Source organism: Cricetulus griseus, chromosome 3, assembly GCF_003668045.3.
Source record: "Cricetulus griseus strain 17A/GY chromosome 3, alternate assembly CriGri-PICRH-1.0, whole genome shotgun sequence".
In the NCBI taxonomy this organism is placed as follows: domain Eukaryota; kingdom Metazoa; phylum Chordata; class Mammalia; order Rodentia; family Cricetidae; genus Cricetulus; species Cricetulus griseus.
The window spans coordinates 228,576,547-228,594,484 of record NC_048596.1 but is presented as its reverse complement, the minus strand read 5'-3'; positions in this window follow the sequence as shown (position 1 = coordinate 228,594,484).

Below are 17,938 nucleotides of genomic sequence, written 5' to 3'. Positions count from 1 at the left end.
GATGACAGACCTAAATAAGAATTATGTCATGAAGAAATGAGCTTTGACTTTAGTGGGAACACAAAGCCTTTATCGAGGAGAATGGAAAAACTATCTGGAGACTTAATGTGTAGTTTGAAAACTAGTAGCAACTAAGTATGATGGACACAGGGATGAGGACACTTTCAAAATCAAACACAGAGGGTCATGGGAGGCAGAGGCACATGGATCTCTGAGTTTGAGGCTGATCTACATAGCGAGTTCCAGGACAGCCAGGGCTGCATCCTGAGACTTGTCTCCACATAAAACCAAATAAAATAAAAATATAATTCACACCCAGATCTTGATTATTAGGAACATTGCAAGAGAAGCCAGTGAGCTGGCTCTGCCGGTATGTGCACTTGCTATGCAAATCTGGCAACTTGATTTCCATCCCCAGAATCCACATAAAGCTAGAAGGAGAAAACTAACTCCACATGTAAAGGTCATACCCTGCAGCATGTGTGTGCGTATATACACAATAGTAAAAAGGAGAGAAGCTGAGAAAGAAGGGCTGCATATCCACTTCGGTAATAGAGTCCTTGCCTAGCATGCACAAGACCCCCAAGCTCAGTCTCCACCAGAGAGAACGAGAGGGAGGTTAGCAAAGAACACTCAAGTTGACAAAATTAATTAGCCTTTTTAAAATGGAGAACTAAATTGCACCTTGGATACATGTAGAGATTCTAAAAGAGTTAGGACACTTTTGTTACCACTATGCCAAACAGAATAGCTTAGGAAAAGGGAAGGTATGCTGGATATACACCATCCAGATCTCCGTCTGTTAATAAGAAACTTTTTAGCTAAATGCTCACAGATACACAGCTAAAGAAAGGCATTTGCCCAAGGCCGTGTCCTTCCCAGGGCTGTGTCCAGTGACTGATAACCCCAATGACTGATAGCCACAGAGCACAGAGCCGATGTTCTTGCCCCCACTGCTCAGGACTCTTGTGCTCTTGTAAAGCTCTCACGGGGCTAGCCAGGCTAATATTAGTGGTGTCTGTTTTAATTAGAGTTACTAACGCTGTGATGAAATGCCATGACCAAAAGCAACTTGAGGAGGAAAGCTTTTATTTGGCTTAAATCTCCTGAATCACAGTCCATTGAGGGAAACCGAGACAGGAGCTCAAACCAGGTGGGAGCCTGGAGGCAGAAGCTGATGCAGAGGCCATAGAGGAGTGCTAAATAACCAGGACCACCAGCCCAGTGGAAGTAGTGTCACCCACAACGGGTGAACCCTCCCACATCAGCCACTAGTTGAGAGATTGCCTACAGCTTCATTTTATGAAGGCAATTTCCCAGTTGAGGTTACCCCATCTCAGATGACTCCAGTTTCTGTCAAGTTGACATAAAGACTAGACAGAAGCCGGACATGGTGGTGCACGCCTTTAGTCCCAGCACGCAGGAGGCAAGGGCAGGTGGATATCTATGAGTTTGAGGCCAACCTGGTCTACAGAGTTCCAAGACAGCCAGAGCTACTCGAAGAATCCCTGTCTCAGGAAAAACATCAGAAAAACTAGCCAGCAAAGTTGCTTTCTTATCCTCAGGCAGGGCCCATTTGCTTCTGTAAACTGAGACAATGGCACAGCTAGCCTCAGGAGCTGAGTCAGAGTGCCTACCCTGAGCTGTTTTATCCTGCAGGTCATGGCCTCCACCACCAGAGAAGCCAGACTTCACTGTCTCTATGCCCAGGGCATTATGCTAAGAAGGGCTCTGATTGGCCTAGTTTGGGTCTGACCTGGCTCCAGATTATGGAGTAGCCAATTTTCATACCATCCAGTGGCCATTTGTTTGAAAGCAGGAAGGATTACAACCTGTGAACATAAATAGGAGAGAGTGCAGAGATACAGGGTGCCTGGGACTGTGAGCTGCCTGACACCCTTTTCTTACCACTCTTTCCATTTTTATTCAGATAGCTCATTCTTCCAGGACCTAGCCTAAGGCCTGTAGAGATGAACAGATGAATCTGAAATCTTACTTTGGGCTTTGACTCTGGTAAAGCAGTGAACCACTTCGCTGCAGGTAGCACTGACATCTGACTCCTCACATAGATGAAACTCCTTGAGGTCAGGGTCTATACATTGTAAACTGCATCCCACACTGGGTCAAAAGTAGATATATTGTTAGCTAATGAACTAATGAATGAAGGGACTCCTGGAGGACTTCCAGGCATCTCCAAGGTTATAGATACAGTCCAATTGTTCAAGTGTTCTCCTAACATGGACAAAGCCTGGGGTTCTATCTCCTGAACACCAGAAAGCAGACACGGGCAACATATCTCCAACCTGGAGATAGGAAGATCAGGAGTTAAGGTCATCCTCAGTTACAAGAGTTTGAGGCCACATTTGGGATATATGAGACTTTGCATCAAAAACCAAACTAAAAGAACAACAACAACAAAATGTAACCTAGCCTCCCAGTTCAGACAGAGGCAAACAAACAAACAAACAAAAAAAACCTGTAACATTATAAGACTCATATATGCCGGGTGGTGGTGGTGCATGCCTGTATTCCCAGCACTTTGGGAGATAGAGACAGGTAGATTTCTGTGAGTTTGAGGCCAGCCTGGTCTACAGAACTAGTTCCAGGACAGCCATAGCTATTACACAGAGAAATCCTGTCTCGAAACACCAAAAATAAAATATAATAAAATTCATATCAACTGGTCAGGGAATGGTGGCACAGGCCTTCAATCCCCAGCACATGGGACACAGAAGCAAGTAAATCTTTATTGGTTAGAAACCATCCTGGTCTACATGGTAAGTTCTAGGCCAGCCAAGTCTACATAGTGAGATGCTGTCTCAAAAACAAAACACAAAAATAGAAGACAAAAACAAAAGAATCAAATCAAATTCATAATGCCAAAAGACCATCAAAGGAGATCTAGATGTTGCTTCCTCCCCTCCCCTGACCAGTGGCAGGTTAGAAAGCCATCTACGTGTGGACAGGACAGATGCCTTCTGAGCTTCTGGTCACCGTCCACTTCCCTCATTGTCTCGCTGTCCTGTACCAAGCACCAGGACCAAGAGCTTGACCCACAAAAAGCAAGCAAATTTGGAGTCAAATCTCCAAGGTGGCCAGTGGTTCAGCAGGTGCTCAGCTAGGTAAATAGCAGTGTCATGGTTGGGTTTAACTGGAAGCCCAGGGGTCAAGAGCACAGGGTACAGAGAGAGAAGACACAGGGCTGGCAAGGCAGCATGGGTCTCTGGGACTGATGTCCCTAAACCTGGGTGTGTAGAACCTGATTTCCCTGAATGATTTGTCCCATATTTTTGTCTGGATGGCATCAGATGAAAGTTAATAGTGCCTTCCAGTCATTATCCAAATGAATCCTCCTTTAGTTTTTGAATATACATGACTAATAGAGAGGCAAACATTTCCTTGGGCATCTTGATAGAGATCAATGCCTTAAATCTAAGAGATAAAATTCTAAGGAAAGAATTCCAGACTTCTGCTGGGACTGCACTTGGCAAATTCTCTAGAAACCTGAGTGGGCCTGCCTTTATCCTAGAGGCAACCTCCACTGAAGACTAAAGGGTGACAATCTGCACTGATTATCTGCAAAATGTATGGCTGAGCTCTGAGTTTGGAGGTCACTTATATTTGTAGACATTTATACGATAGCTTCCCTCTCCCACCCCTGTGCTGGCCCCACCATGGGCACTTAGCTAGCATGGTGGTGACTAGATAATAGGCCATCAATCCTTGAGATTCTCTCCAAGGACTATCCCCGGGAGATGCTCTAGAAGAGAAAATGTAGAAATTATGCAAATTGGCTGGGCGTTGGTAGCGCACGCCATTAATCCCAGCACTCGGGAGGCAGAGGCAGGCAGATCTCTGTGAGTTCGAGGCCAGCCTGGTCTCCAGAGCGAGTGCCAGGATAGGTTCCAAAGCTACACAGAGAAATCCTGTCTCGGATACCCCTTATAGGCATATGGTGTTATCGGAGAATTTGATTCCAGTGGAAGTAATTTGCTATGCTCATTCAATCAATTAATAAAAAAAGCCAATCATTCAGTAGATACTACAAGGCAACAGCATACCAGATGCTGTGATGGGGATAGACACAGAGCAGTGAACATGGCAGTTGTATGTAGTTCCTGTTCTTATGAGGGTCTAGCATTACAGATAAGCAGAAATGGGACACGTGTTCCCACAGGACAGGAGTAGGGTGTGAAAAGGCGGAAGAGGAAAGGAGGGAAGAGGGGAGGGGAAAGGAGGGAAGAGGGAGAAGTGTGGGGAAGGGAAGAGACTGGGAGAAGGAGATGGGAGAGGAAGAGAAAGGAGAGGAAGAGAGAAGGAAGGACAGAAAGGAAGGAGAGAAGAGAAGAGAAGAGAAGAGAAGAGAAGAGAAGAGAAGAGAAGAGAAGAGAAGAGAAGACAGTGGAAAGCATTTCACAAGGAGAGGAGAGGCGTCACACTAATGGCTTCAATGGACACCTTGGCTATCTATGATTCTCTGATAGAGATGGACTTCATCTCTCTTCTATAGATAAAGAAACTGGATGGAGCCTTGTGGTGTTAGATGACCTCATCCAAGGCCATATCATCAGTAAGTAACAGAGCAGGGATGCAAGGGTCTCTTTGACACAAAATACGAGTTATTTTCTCTTTTTTGTCAAAATTTACTTTAAAAATTGCCTAGGTTTTGTGGTACATGTCTTAATCTCAGCACTTGGGATGCAGAGCCAGGAGAAATGATGGCAAGTGAAGGTCTAGCCTACATACACAGCCAGTTCAAGGTCAGTCACATCTATATGGTGGGGCTCTGTCTCAAAGTCAATGTTTTCTTTACAGAAATACAATTCAGACCATTTTTTTGTTTTTGTTTGTTTTCTTTTTGTTTTTCGAGACAGGGTTTCTCTGTAGCTTTGGGGGTCTATCCTGGAACTCACTTCATAGACCAGGCTGGTCTGGAACTCACAGAGATCCACCTGCCTCTGCCTTCTGAGTGCTGGAATTAAAGGTGTTTACCACCTTTAATCTAACAGCTGAAATAATAGTGCCGGGACTCTCTGTCCTCTTCAAATACTGTACAGCCTCTTGGGGTGACACTCTTCACAATCACCACAGTTTCTGTGCAGGCCACTTCCTCCACTACAAAGTTTCTTCCATGGGAACCTGGTAAAGGCTTTCATTGCTTTTGATTGGATTATATTGTTATAGAATTAATATGCCTTCCCACTGATAAGTCACTCCATACACTTAAGAGATTAATAATAAATAAATGGAAAGACTCTTAATATAGCAGAGGTATGGATGGCTCTGGCTAATTCCCAAAGAAGAGCTGGCCTCTAATAGAAGATTTTACTAATTTACATACACCTAAGGCCTATACATTCCACACACATTGTCATTCTCAAATCTCAGGTCCTGGTTCAGGGTCACACTTTGAACAGTTTAAACAGAAACAGGCTACTGCAGGTCTGGCCATTTGGACCCATGGGAAACTTATACCACAAAAGTATTGTCAGAATTCTTTCTTTAGTACACTTGTGCTGTTCTTTTTGAATGCTTGTCACCCAGGTTCACCTTGCCCACCTGGCAGACTTCTGCTTTTCCTGATAAGAGCACAGAGAGTTAGTGGCAGACCAGGATTTAATGATGGCTGTCACCCTGCACTGCCTGCTTGAGCTGCCTCTTAGAGTCATGTTCTTTGATATGAGCGTGGCCTTAATGGCCAGTTGTTAGTCAGGTTTATCTCCTTTTATTATGAGAATGGAGCCTCTTGGAGGTCAATTTTGGTGAATAAACATTAGCAGAAACTTTCTCAGCAACCCTAAACTTCAATTATGGTACAAAATTTTTCTTCTTACAGTCAATAACAGGCCTTCAACCCAGCACATGGCAGGCAGAGGCAGGTTGATCTCTGTGAGTTTGACGCCAGCCTGGTTTACAGAGTGATTTCCAAGACAGGGATGTTCCACAGAGAAACCATGTATTGAAAAATAATAAGGTGGAGTATGACAGAACAGGACGCCCACACCATCTTCCTCTGGCCTCCATGCATTAGCACATGCAACCCCATGTATAAACACACACACACACACACACACACACACACACACACACACACACACATCACTATTCAGCATAAAAAGGAATGGACCTTGATAAGGCTATAACACGTAATATTATATTAACAAGTGAATGAAGCTAGGACAAAGCTCACATACAATGTGATTCCATTAAAAGAAAATATCCAGGATAAGTAAATACACAAAAAAGTAGATTGGTTGTTATGAGGGCTGACAGGGATGAGAATGGAGAAGGATAGGTAACAGACACAGGATTCTATGCTGGGGTAGGGAACTTATGTATGACTGTTTCCTGGAAGACATGAACAAATGTCTATTCATCCCAGATATGGCATCAACCACAGGGCAAAGAACAATCTCTTCCAAGACTAGCTTGATGAACTGATGATGAGTTTATTGAGTTTGCTTACAAGAGCACTGGCGAGGAGTTACTTACATAAACATGGGTGACTCTCCCGCTGCAGACAGCAGTATCACTGAAAACTCACCCCTGCATGAATGACAACTTCCCTTCATTCTCTTCAGTCAGCTTTCCACCACGCCACTGAATTGTTCATTCAAATTATTACTTTTGTTATGTGAATTGCACTCCAACAAAAACCAAAAAGGCTTATGAAGTTGTTGAGCTATGTAAACCATGGGCAAAGGCAGGCCAGAGAAGGAGTGCCTATCATTATCTATGGGAGTTATGAAAAACCCCTCTGCATAATCCACATTTCCCCTGGCAATAGATTTTGTCTGAGCTCTTCAGGCAAGCACAGCTTTTCACAGGTCTCAAAGCTCCTGTTTCTTTGAATGCACCAAGAGGGAACGTGCTTCTCCCCAGGAGGTGGGTCTTCATTTCAGGGTCAGACCTCAAAGCACTGGTTGTGCTTGCTGGAGTCATGAGCATGCTTGTTACTTTGATTTAGATACTGGCATAAAGAGTCATTATCAAAAGACTGCATGTTCTCTGCCTGGTCACTGTAGGCCTGCACAGCCTCCCTAGAGGCTACTCATTTACTGATGGGGAACAAAGGTACCATTGTTGTGCACACCAAGCCATTAGAAAGCAGATTTTTCTCTGCTGGTGCTATGAGGCAGGACAATCTATTTCCATTCTTCAGAGCATTAAAGTGGGGTCTGTGGGCAACAGTGTCCACTCAAGTCCAAGGCTACTTGGTACAGAAAGCAGGGAAATGAGGAGGCTCAAGGGCCCTCACATAGGCTTATCCAGTTAATACAAGCCTTACTAGTCACTCTCCTAGAAACCCTTTGATGTCTGGAAGAGAGAATCAGACAAGGCATGATAGAATGTGGCCTACCCAGAGGCAGTGCTATGAGTCCCCAGAAAATCTTGTTCAGAGCAGTTGGCTTTAGCAAGACCTTAGCCCCGTGAGAGGTCAGCTAATGACTGTCCCTCATTGGGAGCCATCCAGGCTTATAAAGTCTGGCTCATTTCTCTTCAGCCCTCAAACCCTCCTTTTATTTCTGCCATTTGCTCCCTTTCTGGAAGCCCCACCCCCATTCTGAAGTCCTTTAATAAACACCCACTCTCCCTAGCAGCATTCTTTGTTAATACAGTATCACATGGTTCATGGTCCAGAATTGCTTTTGGAGAAAATTCTCTGGCACCAGTTCCCACAGTGCTTCTATTTTGGACAGGCCTTAGCTAGGTATCTGACACATGTTGCTTTATTTAATCCTAATAATTACTACCTAAAGGAAACTGGCTCAGAGAGATTGGGGTATGGCTAGGGCAAACAGCCCTTAGGAGCTATGTAGATGGTGCAGGAGGTAAAGGGGCTTGCTATACAAGCCTGGTGACCTGAGGCTAGGCAATGGTGAGCAAAGGAAACTCTTTCCTCCCTTTATTAGTTTCTCTTGGATATTTTGTTAACAGTTTTGCAAAAGTAAGTGATATATTATTGCCTCCAGGGCTCTTTCAGTCAGGGAGGAAAGGACGGGGATGGCTCAATGGTCAGAAGCACTTGCTACTCAATGGCCTTAGTTCTAGCCAGGTAACCAAGGTAAAATTCTGGATGCAATGGTAGGTAACTGTACTCCTAACACTCCCGTGGTGAGATCAAAGTAGAGACAGGACAATCCGATAGAAGCTCATGGGCCAGCTAGTTTGTAGTGTGCAGTAGTAGAAGCCACTGAAGAAAGTTATCTTCTGACCACCACACATGTGCTGTGGTGTGTGAACCACCACCCCCACTACCACATACACACAAAAACACACACAAAAGAAACAAAAAAATGTGAAGACAGGAAAAGTGTCTGGGTAGTGGTGGCTCCACCTTTAATGCCAGCGCTCAGGGGACAGAGGCAGGGGGATCTCTGAGTTTGAAGCTAGCCTGGTCTTCAAAGGGAGTTCTAGGACATCCAGGACTACACAGAGAAACCCTGTCTGGAAAAACAAAAAGCAGAGAGAGGGGGTATTGGGGGAGAAGGAAGGAATTGTAACAGAAGGCATACAACTAAGTAATAAAATGATAACTCAGCTAGAACTTGGGCAAAAGCTCTAAGAACATAACAAGTGGGCAGTGAGCACAAGAAGAGATGCTCAGCCTCTGCCATCCCTCCAGAAACAGCAGTGAAGGACACATGGAATGCTGCTTTCACAGTCACTAAGATTGCTAGTCTCCCAAGTCAGATAAGGGTGGAGAGGCTGTGAAGAAACTGGATCCCTTACATACTGTGGGTATTGGCGGAAATGGAAAATGGGGCAATCACTTTGGAAAACAGCCTGGCAGATTCTTAAATGATTAAACAGGCACTTGAAAGAATGTTTAACAATAGAAGCAACAGTCAAAAACAAGTGAGGAGCAATGGTGCACACCTACAGTTCCAGGGCTTAGGAGGCGAAGGCAGGAGGATTGTGAGTTTAAGGCTACTTGGACTACAGAGCAAGACCTGAGATGGCTCAGTGGTTAAGAGCACTGGCTTCTGGCTTCCAGGTGACCCTAGTTCAAGCCCCAGCACCCTATGATGGCTCACAACTGTCTATAACTCCAGTCCCAGGTGGATCAGACACCCTCTTGTGGCCCCTACGGCATCACATATTCATGGTGCATAGACATATATGCAGGCAAAACACCCATACACATAAAAATAAAGGTTAAAGATATTTTTACAATAAAATAAAAAACAGAAACAGCCCATGCCATACACCGTAGAACATGCCTGTAATCTCAGTACTTGAGAAGCAGAGGCAGAGAAATTACTTTTAAATGTCAGGGCATTTTGGTTTACATAGTAAATTCAGGTCAGCCAGGGCTATTTAGCAAGATACTATCTCAAAACAAATCCCATATGCGGTCAGCTGATGGATAGATAAACAAAACACAATGTATCCATAAAATAGATGATCATTTATTTTTCAATAAATAGAATAAAAAGAATAAGGCAGTGACTGGCTGAAGCAGGGATCAGTCTTGAAAATATGCTCAATTCAAACAGACCAGGCTCAAAGATCACATTGTAAGTCTAATTAGATAACATGCTTAGGATATGCAAATCTAAGTACAAAATATAAATCATAGCTAGGAAACAGGGAGGCCCAGAAGGGGCGATAACTACAGGAATGTGAGTGTTCTTTGAGGTGGTGAGAAATTCTAAAATTGACTTGAAGAAGGTTGCATATATCTGTGAAAGTGCTAAAAATAATCACTGAATTGTATCTTTATAGATTTCTCTGTTTAGTTTTCTGAGACAAGGCCTCACTAGGTAGGCCATGTAGGTCTGGGATTTTCTAGACTGGCCTAGAACTCACTCTTTATGCCTCACCTCCCCTGTGCTGGATTTACAAACACAAACTAGCTCACCCAGCTCAATTTCATTCCTCAGATGGGGGAAACTACGTAACAGATGAATTACATCTCAATCGAGATGTTATTAAGTGGAAATGTGGGGTTGGCAAGCAAAGAGCTTGCTTCACAGGCCCGTCAGCCCACCTTCTACCCCTGGAACAGTGTAAAGGTGCAAGAGGGAATAACTCCACAGAGTTGTCCTCTGACCTCCACATGCATTCTGTGGCATACATGCCACACATCATACATAGACACAGACCATAATCCAATGTCAGGGCTGTTTGTCACAACGCCTGATAATGTGAGTTCAATCCCTAGAACCCACATAAACGAGGAAGAGAACTGACTCCTGTGGGTTGTCCTCTGGCTTCCACATGCATGCTGTGATGCACCTGTGTCCCCAACAAAAAGAAAATGTAACAAAAATGCAAAAGCGTAAGGTAATAATAGGGCTGGCAAGATGGCCTTGTGGGGAAAGCCCGGTGTTTGCTGCTAAGCCTGAGGACCTGAGTTCCTTTCCCAGAATGCACAGGGTGGAAGAAGAGAACAGATTCTATGCATGTCCATTCATACACACACTAAAAAAATTTAAATAGTAAATAATTTTTAAAAGTTTCATAAATGCCCTATACCCCTGCTATAATTCCTCTTCATCCATATTAAATTTAATTACTTAAATTTTAGCTGATGTCAAATATTTTAATGCTTTATTAGACTTTTTTTGTTGTTGTTGTTTTGTTTTTGTATTTTGAGACAGGGTTTCACTGTGTAGCCCTGGCTGTCTTGGAACTCATTCTGTAAACCAAGCTGGCCTTGAACTCACAGAGATCCACCTGCCTCTGCCTCCCCAGTACAGGGATAAAGGTGTGTGCCACCATACCTGGCTTTATAAACATTTTAATAAACACTAAAATTATGTTTAATATCTTTTGAGTTTATGAGTATGGCTTATGTACCTTACATAGAAACCATTTAATATCTTAACATAAACATTTTTTCCTCATGAAAGAATGAGATTCATCAAGGAGGACCCTAAGAGAGATTTGTCTATGGACCCCCAAGAAGAGGAAAGATCTCTTGAGTAAATTGGGAGCATGGGGGGGGGAGTAGGAGAAAGAGGAGGGGAGAAGCAGAAGGGTGAGGAGAACATGAGGGACCAGGAAGGTCAAGGTGGGGAGAGAATAGAGAGGAGGGCAAGGAAAGAGATACCTTAATAGAGGGAGCTGTTATAGGCTTAACAAGAAACCTGACACTAGGGAAATTTCCAGGAATCCCCAACTAAGAATCTAAGCAATAGTGAGAGGCTACTTTAAATGCCTTTCCCCTATAATGAGATTGATGGCTACCTTAAATGCCACCATAGAACCTTCATCCAGTACCTGCTGGAAGAAGAAGCAGAGATTCACAGCTAAGCACTAAGCAGAACTCCTGGAATCCAGTTTGTAGAGAGGGAGGAGTGATGAGCAAAAGGGTCAAGACCATGCTGGGAAAACCCACAGAAACAGCTGACTCAAGCAAGTGGGAGCTCATGGACCCCAGTCTGACAGCTGAGGAATCTGCATAGGACCGAACCAGGCCCCCTGAACATGGGTGTCAATTGGGGGACTTGAGCAGTCTAAGGGGCTGCTGGCAGTGGAACTAGTATTTATCCCTAGTGCACAAATGGGCTCTTGGAGCCCATTTCCTATGGAGAGATACTCTCAGCCTAGATCGGGGGTGGAGGGGAGGGGCTAGGTCCTGCTGCAAATGATGTGACAGACTTTGATGATCCCCCATGGGAGGCCTCACCCTCCCTGATGGGGGTGAGATGAAGGGTTGGTGGGGAGAATGGGAGGATGGGAGGAAGAGGAAACTGGGATTGGTATGTAAAATAAGATTGTTTTTAATTTAAATAAAAATGAGTTTACAAACAAACAAAAAAGAATAAGATTCATGTACTCATATTGTTTCTAACTTTAGTGTCAAAAAGGAATGATGGACTTATAGCACCTGCCCTTGCATCTCCAGGATAGAAATGGTCCCCAAAGAAGTCCACTTCCTGCCTGCCCAGGAGGAATTGAGAAACTGTGAGGAGGATAACCACTGAGACCAAAGCTGACACACATCAAAGATGCTGAAGGTAGCCTAGGCAGGAAAAATGGGAACAGGCTTCCCAGGTACCAGCTGAGACATCAATGCATGAGCTTCCTCTGAGACACTGACATGATTTTCAATAATATCCCAGTACATAAGGAATGTAAAGACTTTAAAAGCAGATACATTTCAAGCACTGGACTGGATAATCTCCAGCCACTTGTAATTCATTTTCAAGTGCTCACCTTTCTTGGCCTGATTAAAAATCAGCCAGCACTGGCCCTCCAGTGAGCGATAAAGATCCTCTGAAGGCTATTTGTTAACTAATTGCAAGGTTAAAGATGAACCAGTAATAATAGCAGCTGCAAATGGACCACAAAAGGTAGACTAAAGCCAGTAAACACAGTGAGCTATTCCTTCCTAGCCTTATCTAGCCCATCTAAAAGATAAACTGATGACAAGAAACAGTACAGAGTTCCTCTCTCAGGCACCCTGAATTCTGTATCACCTTTTCCCCTGACCACAGGACTAAAGCAAATGATAGGAAGACTAATTTTTTTCCGTGTGCCAAAAAGGATGGAGCCCTGCTTTCATGCTGAAAATGAAGTCACTCACACAGCTCCTTAGGAGAAGGGCAGTTTTGTGCTGCTTTAAGAAAAACTACAAAGGGGTCTGGGTTGATGCACAGTAGTTATGCACACACTGCCTGCTCTTTCATAGGACCAGCGTTCAATTCCCAGCACCCACATGGCAGCTCAAAACCATCTGTAACTCCAGTTCCAGAGCACTTCACTCCTTTTGTTGGCCTCCTTGAGCACCAGGCATACAAGTGGTCCACAGACAAACACACAGGCAAAACAAGCATACACATAAGAATGACTGTTTTCATCTGCAGAAGGAATAATTGTCTTCTACTAATCTACCTTCTCTCTCATTCTCTTAACTATTTTTTCCCAAGGTAGTAGAGAAGGAGGCATCCATGTTGTCTCCTTGGATGTGGTTGTCTGAAAGAAGAGTGATTTCAGAACAGAGAACGCAAGCATAGTTGGATGTGGCTCAGTCGCTCAGCTTTGTTAAAAGTTACCACATGTGGGGGCATCAAGATGGAACAGTGGGTAAAAGCCATTGCCGGCCTGATGACCAGAGTTCAGCTCCCAAGAGCCCATGTAAAACAGCCAGACAGTGTAGTCCACATCTGTAATTCCAGCACTCCTATAGTGTGTGTGTGTGTGTGTGTGTGTGTGTGTGTGTGTGTGTGTGTGTGTGTGTGTGTGTGTGTGTGTGTGCTGGGGGAGGGAGTTGCAGGAAGCTTTCAGGCTAGGTAGCCTGGAGTTTGCAGCGAAGTAGTGGCAGGGACAATAAGAGAGACCTTGCCTCAAACAAGGTGGAAGGTGAGAAACAACTCCTAAAAGTTGTCCTCTGACTTCTATAATCATGTTGTAACACACACACACACACACACACACACACACACACACACACACACACTCACAAAAAAAGTTATCATATGAAAAATACTTTAAAAATAAATAGTTAAATGCAACACTGGAGATTTTGATTTTGAAGCCTGGAAGTTGACTAAGTGGCTTCTCTTGGTTTTCTCATCTAGAACACAGCTTAACTCAAGAGAAGCCACGTCATAGGATTCTTATTCTTTCCCTTTGGAGACAGAGCCAACAAAACGTAACTATGACCTTTTTCTTGGAGAGAACACCCTTTCAAATATTAACTCTAAATTCGTACTCTAACCAGATGTGTCCAACCCTTTGACATTGCAACACAAAACTGCTGTCTATAAAGCTCATGCTTCAGAACCATAAACTGAAATACAAAACAAAACAAAGACTACCCAATCTCGTAATGCTTTAAGCAAACTTGTAATTTTATGTTGGGCTGTATTCATAACTGATCTGACCCTACAGGCCATAGGTTGTATATACTTGCAAAAACCATAAGCTTCATATTAATTTTGTCAAAGATACATTTGAGACATAGTGTAAAACAAAGTATTTCATTTACAAGATAGAAATAGTGAAAATATTTATTTGTCAATCTGCCCATGAGTATAATCTGTATAATTTTCATCATGGAAATGTAGGCAGTGTAGTAATTAATCTTCAGTGTCAACTTGATTTGGAGTCAGCTAGAGACACATTTTTAGGTGTGTCTTAGAGAGTTATCAGAGAAAGGAAAGCCCATCCTGGATATGAGCAGCATGATTCCATGAGTTAAAGAGACCCTGACGAATAAAAAAGGGTAAATCAGAGGCAGGTGGACCTCTGTGTTCAAGGACAGCCTGGTCTATAGAGAAAACTCCAGAACAGCCAGGGCTACACAGAGAAACCCTGTCTCAGAAAAACCAGAAAAACTGCTGGGGGGTGGTGGTACACACCTTTAATCCCAGCACTTGGGAGGCAGAAGCAGATGGGATCTCTGTGAGTTTGAGACCAGCCTGATCTCTACAGAGTGAGTTCCAGGACAGCCTCCAAAGCCACAGAGAAACCTTGTCTCAAAAAACCAAAAAAAAAAAAAAAAGAAAAGAAAAAAAGAAAAGAAAACCAAAAAAACAAAACATACACAGTAGGGTGTGGGGGATAAAGGAGGAAGGAAGCCGAACACCAGCATTTATTTGTTTTCTTAACGTGCCACGGTGCCTTCTTGCCATGAGGAACTGTGTCTGTCCTTCCTTAAACTGGGAGCTAGAACAAATCCTTTCTTTCCATCAGTTGCTTCTGTCAAGTCTTTTATCACAACAGCGAGAAAAATAACTAGTACAGACAGCTTGTGACTTAACTATGGGAATAACTAGACCAGAAAATGGTTACTTTGGTTTGTGATGTGGGGATTAGCCCCAGGGCCTCACCCATGCTAGGCAAGCACTCCACCACTGACCCACACCCACAGCCCAGAACAACGGTATTTTGTTGCTTGCTGAAAATACTCTGAAAGGAGAAGAACTGGTTGCAGATGTCTGTGGTTATCTAAGGAGGTCTCTGAAAGCATGCAAAGCTGTCTGCCCATGAAGTATTAGAAGCTGGCAGATGGGAAAGACCAATAGAATGCACAGGCCAAAGCTGTCACAATACATGGCAAAGCAGAGGAAGTCTGGTGAATTGATGCTATGGTCAGTTGATTCTCTATCCCTGATCCTACTTTTCCTTTTCCCTTGAAAAAAAAGATAAACCCACCCCAACTATACAGATGCTGGGTATTGCAGATGACATGATCAGCCTCCTGAGAAAGTTCTATTGGCATGGCAAAGTAAAACCAAGTTGAAAACCAAACAAGAAAGCAGGAAGAAGATGTGGTTAAAGTTATCTGTCTGTTGCCATTAGCAGCTCACTTTTAGTTCTGATTGTCAGCAGTGCAGTAAAAGTGTTCAGTATCATAGGTGATACCATGTCTGCTGGAAAAACTTTTTTTTTTTTTTTTTTTTTTTTTTTTTTTTTTTTTTTTTTTTTTCGAGACAGGGTTTCTCTGTGGCTTTGGAGGCTGTCCTGGAAGTAGCTCTTGTAGACCAGGGTGGTCTTGAACTCACAGAGATCCATCTGCTTCTGCCTCCCGAGTGCTGGGATTAAAGGCGTGTGCCATCGACGCCTGGCCTGGAAAAACTTTAGTAAGGCTCAGCACAGGCAAATTCGGCCCCATTAAGACAAGCATATAATTGAAACCAGTAAGAAAAAGTCAGAAAGTTTTTTGAGTTTTCTTTTACTGGATTGTAGTTAGGCAATTGCAATAAGGAACCAGAATTTACATCCTGGGCATAGCTGTCATTCGTACTAGAAAAGAAATTTCTTAAGTGTTTGAAGGTTGTAGCAAAAGCAACCCTCTATGTTTATGTGGAATGTCTGGGTGTGGACATTTGGCAAAAAAATTGCACTGCTACTCTGAGGTCAGAGAACCAGATGTATTTTAAGAACTCTAGTTATGTGATTTCATCTGAGTAACTGAACTCAGCAGAGCCTTGACTAGAATAGATGAAGAATATTCACATATACGTATATAATTAACACTACTGATCCGTGTTACTATTAGATAAGCCAACGTCAGAAAGCAAGTCACAGAAATACTTTTAATAGTGACTGCAGAGTTGGTGCAGCAGTTAAGAGGACTTGCTGCTCCTGCAGAGGACCCAGGATTGGTTTCTAGCACCCGCACGGTGGCACACAACCTTTTATAACTCCAGTTCCAGGGGATCCGAGGCCCTCTTCTGACCTCCATAGGCACTGCATGCATGTGGTGTACAGACATACATGCAGACACCCCCACACACAAAGTAACTAAAGACTTTTTAAAGAAATGATTTTTAAAATGGCAGACAATAGAATATATTCATCCAATGATAACAGCTGCTTATTAAATGCTTTCTGTGTGTCAGGCACTGTGCTCTCACAGCAAACTCACAGCACTGTGACCTACTTACAAATTCGACAACTGAGGTCCATGGGGTATGGTGGTTTGAATACAGTGGTCCCCAGAGACTCATAGGGAGTGGCACTATTATCAGGTATGGCCTATGGGAGTAGGTGTGGCTTTGTTGGAGGAGATGTGTCACTGGGGGTGGGCTTTGAGGTCTCAGAAGCTCAAGCCAGGTTTAGTGGCACAGTCTCTTGCTGTGCCCGTGGATCAAGACGTAGAACTCTGGTCCCCTTCTCCAACACCATATCTGTCTTCATGCCGCCATGTTTCCAGGCATGGTGATAATGGACTAAACCTTTGGACTCTAAGCCAGCCCCAGTTAAATGCTTTCATTTATAAGAGTTGTTGTGGTCATGGTGTCTCTTCACAGCAATAGAAACCCTAAGACACAGGATAAATGGAATTTGTCTGGAATCTCATGGTAGCAAAAGGCTGGGCTATGATGTAAATTCAGAATTCTGGTATTAGAGCCTGGCTCCTTTATTCTACCAACCAGTCCTCAACTGCCGAGAACTCTGAGGTTCATGTGAGATACCATCTCCAGGTCCTTCTTGTGTGTAGGTAGAGACACATGTCTCCTGTTGTTAATGGCATGTGGCTAGAGTGGACTTAGACGCATACAAGGGCCATGTGACCTCTTACACTGTCTCTTTTGCCACTTATATGGTACAGACCAAGGATTCTGAGTGGTGACATCATAGGTGTCCTGCAGTTTAGTGCTTTAGCAAACTGTTGAGGACAGCCACTGACTCAGCATCCTGTTAGCTGTTTCAACAAGATATAGACCTGGGTCTGTTAAGTTCCTGAGATTTTGAGGCTGAGGATCACAGCAGCTACTGAGACAAAATGGACACCAAATTCAGCTCTTTGTTTTGTTTTATTTTGTTTTTGTTTTTATAGCTAGTTAAGAAGTCATGTTATTTCTGCCATTTTGAGAAGAACTCACAGGGCTAGAGACATGGCTCAGAGGTTAAGTGTATGTCTCTCTTCCAGAGGAAGAGCTTTAGCTACCAGCTCACAACTGCCTGTAACTCCAGTTTCAGTGAGATCTAATGTCTCCCCTGGCCTCTGAGGATACCTGCACGCACATGTATTGCACACCCAAACTCACACCATAAACATGCAAACCTCCAAAATTAAACATTTTAAAAAGAACCTAAGTTGCCATGCTAGTTAACATTTCATAAAACATCACTAGATTCAATGAATAAAAATAAGAGGTTATTACTTGAATTTGTTTAACAAACACAGTACAAGCATTTCCTGCAAAATGTTTGGGTCAGTTTTGCCCTAAAAATCACTGTTTATTTAAATTCAGATTGAATGAGTCAAATATAAGCAGGATTCCCTGCTTCTATTTGTTTAAAACTATTTTTATTGGAGTATGATTGTTATATAAAAACTGTACATATTTAATATACAACTTGGCTAATTTGGGGCTACTTCATGAAATAATCACTTTAATCTATATGGTAAACAGATTAATCTATGTCCAGCACTTCCAAACATTTCTCCAGCCCTCTTTATTGTTATTTTTATAACTACTATGCTGCTGTTTGGTGGCACATGCCTTTAATCCCAGCACTCGGGAGGCAG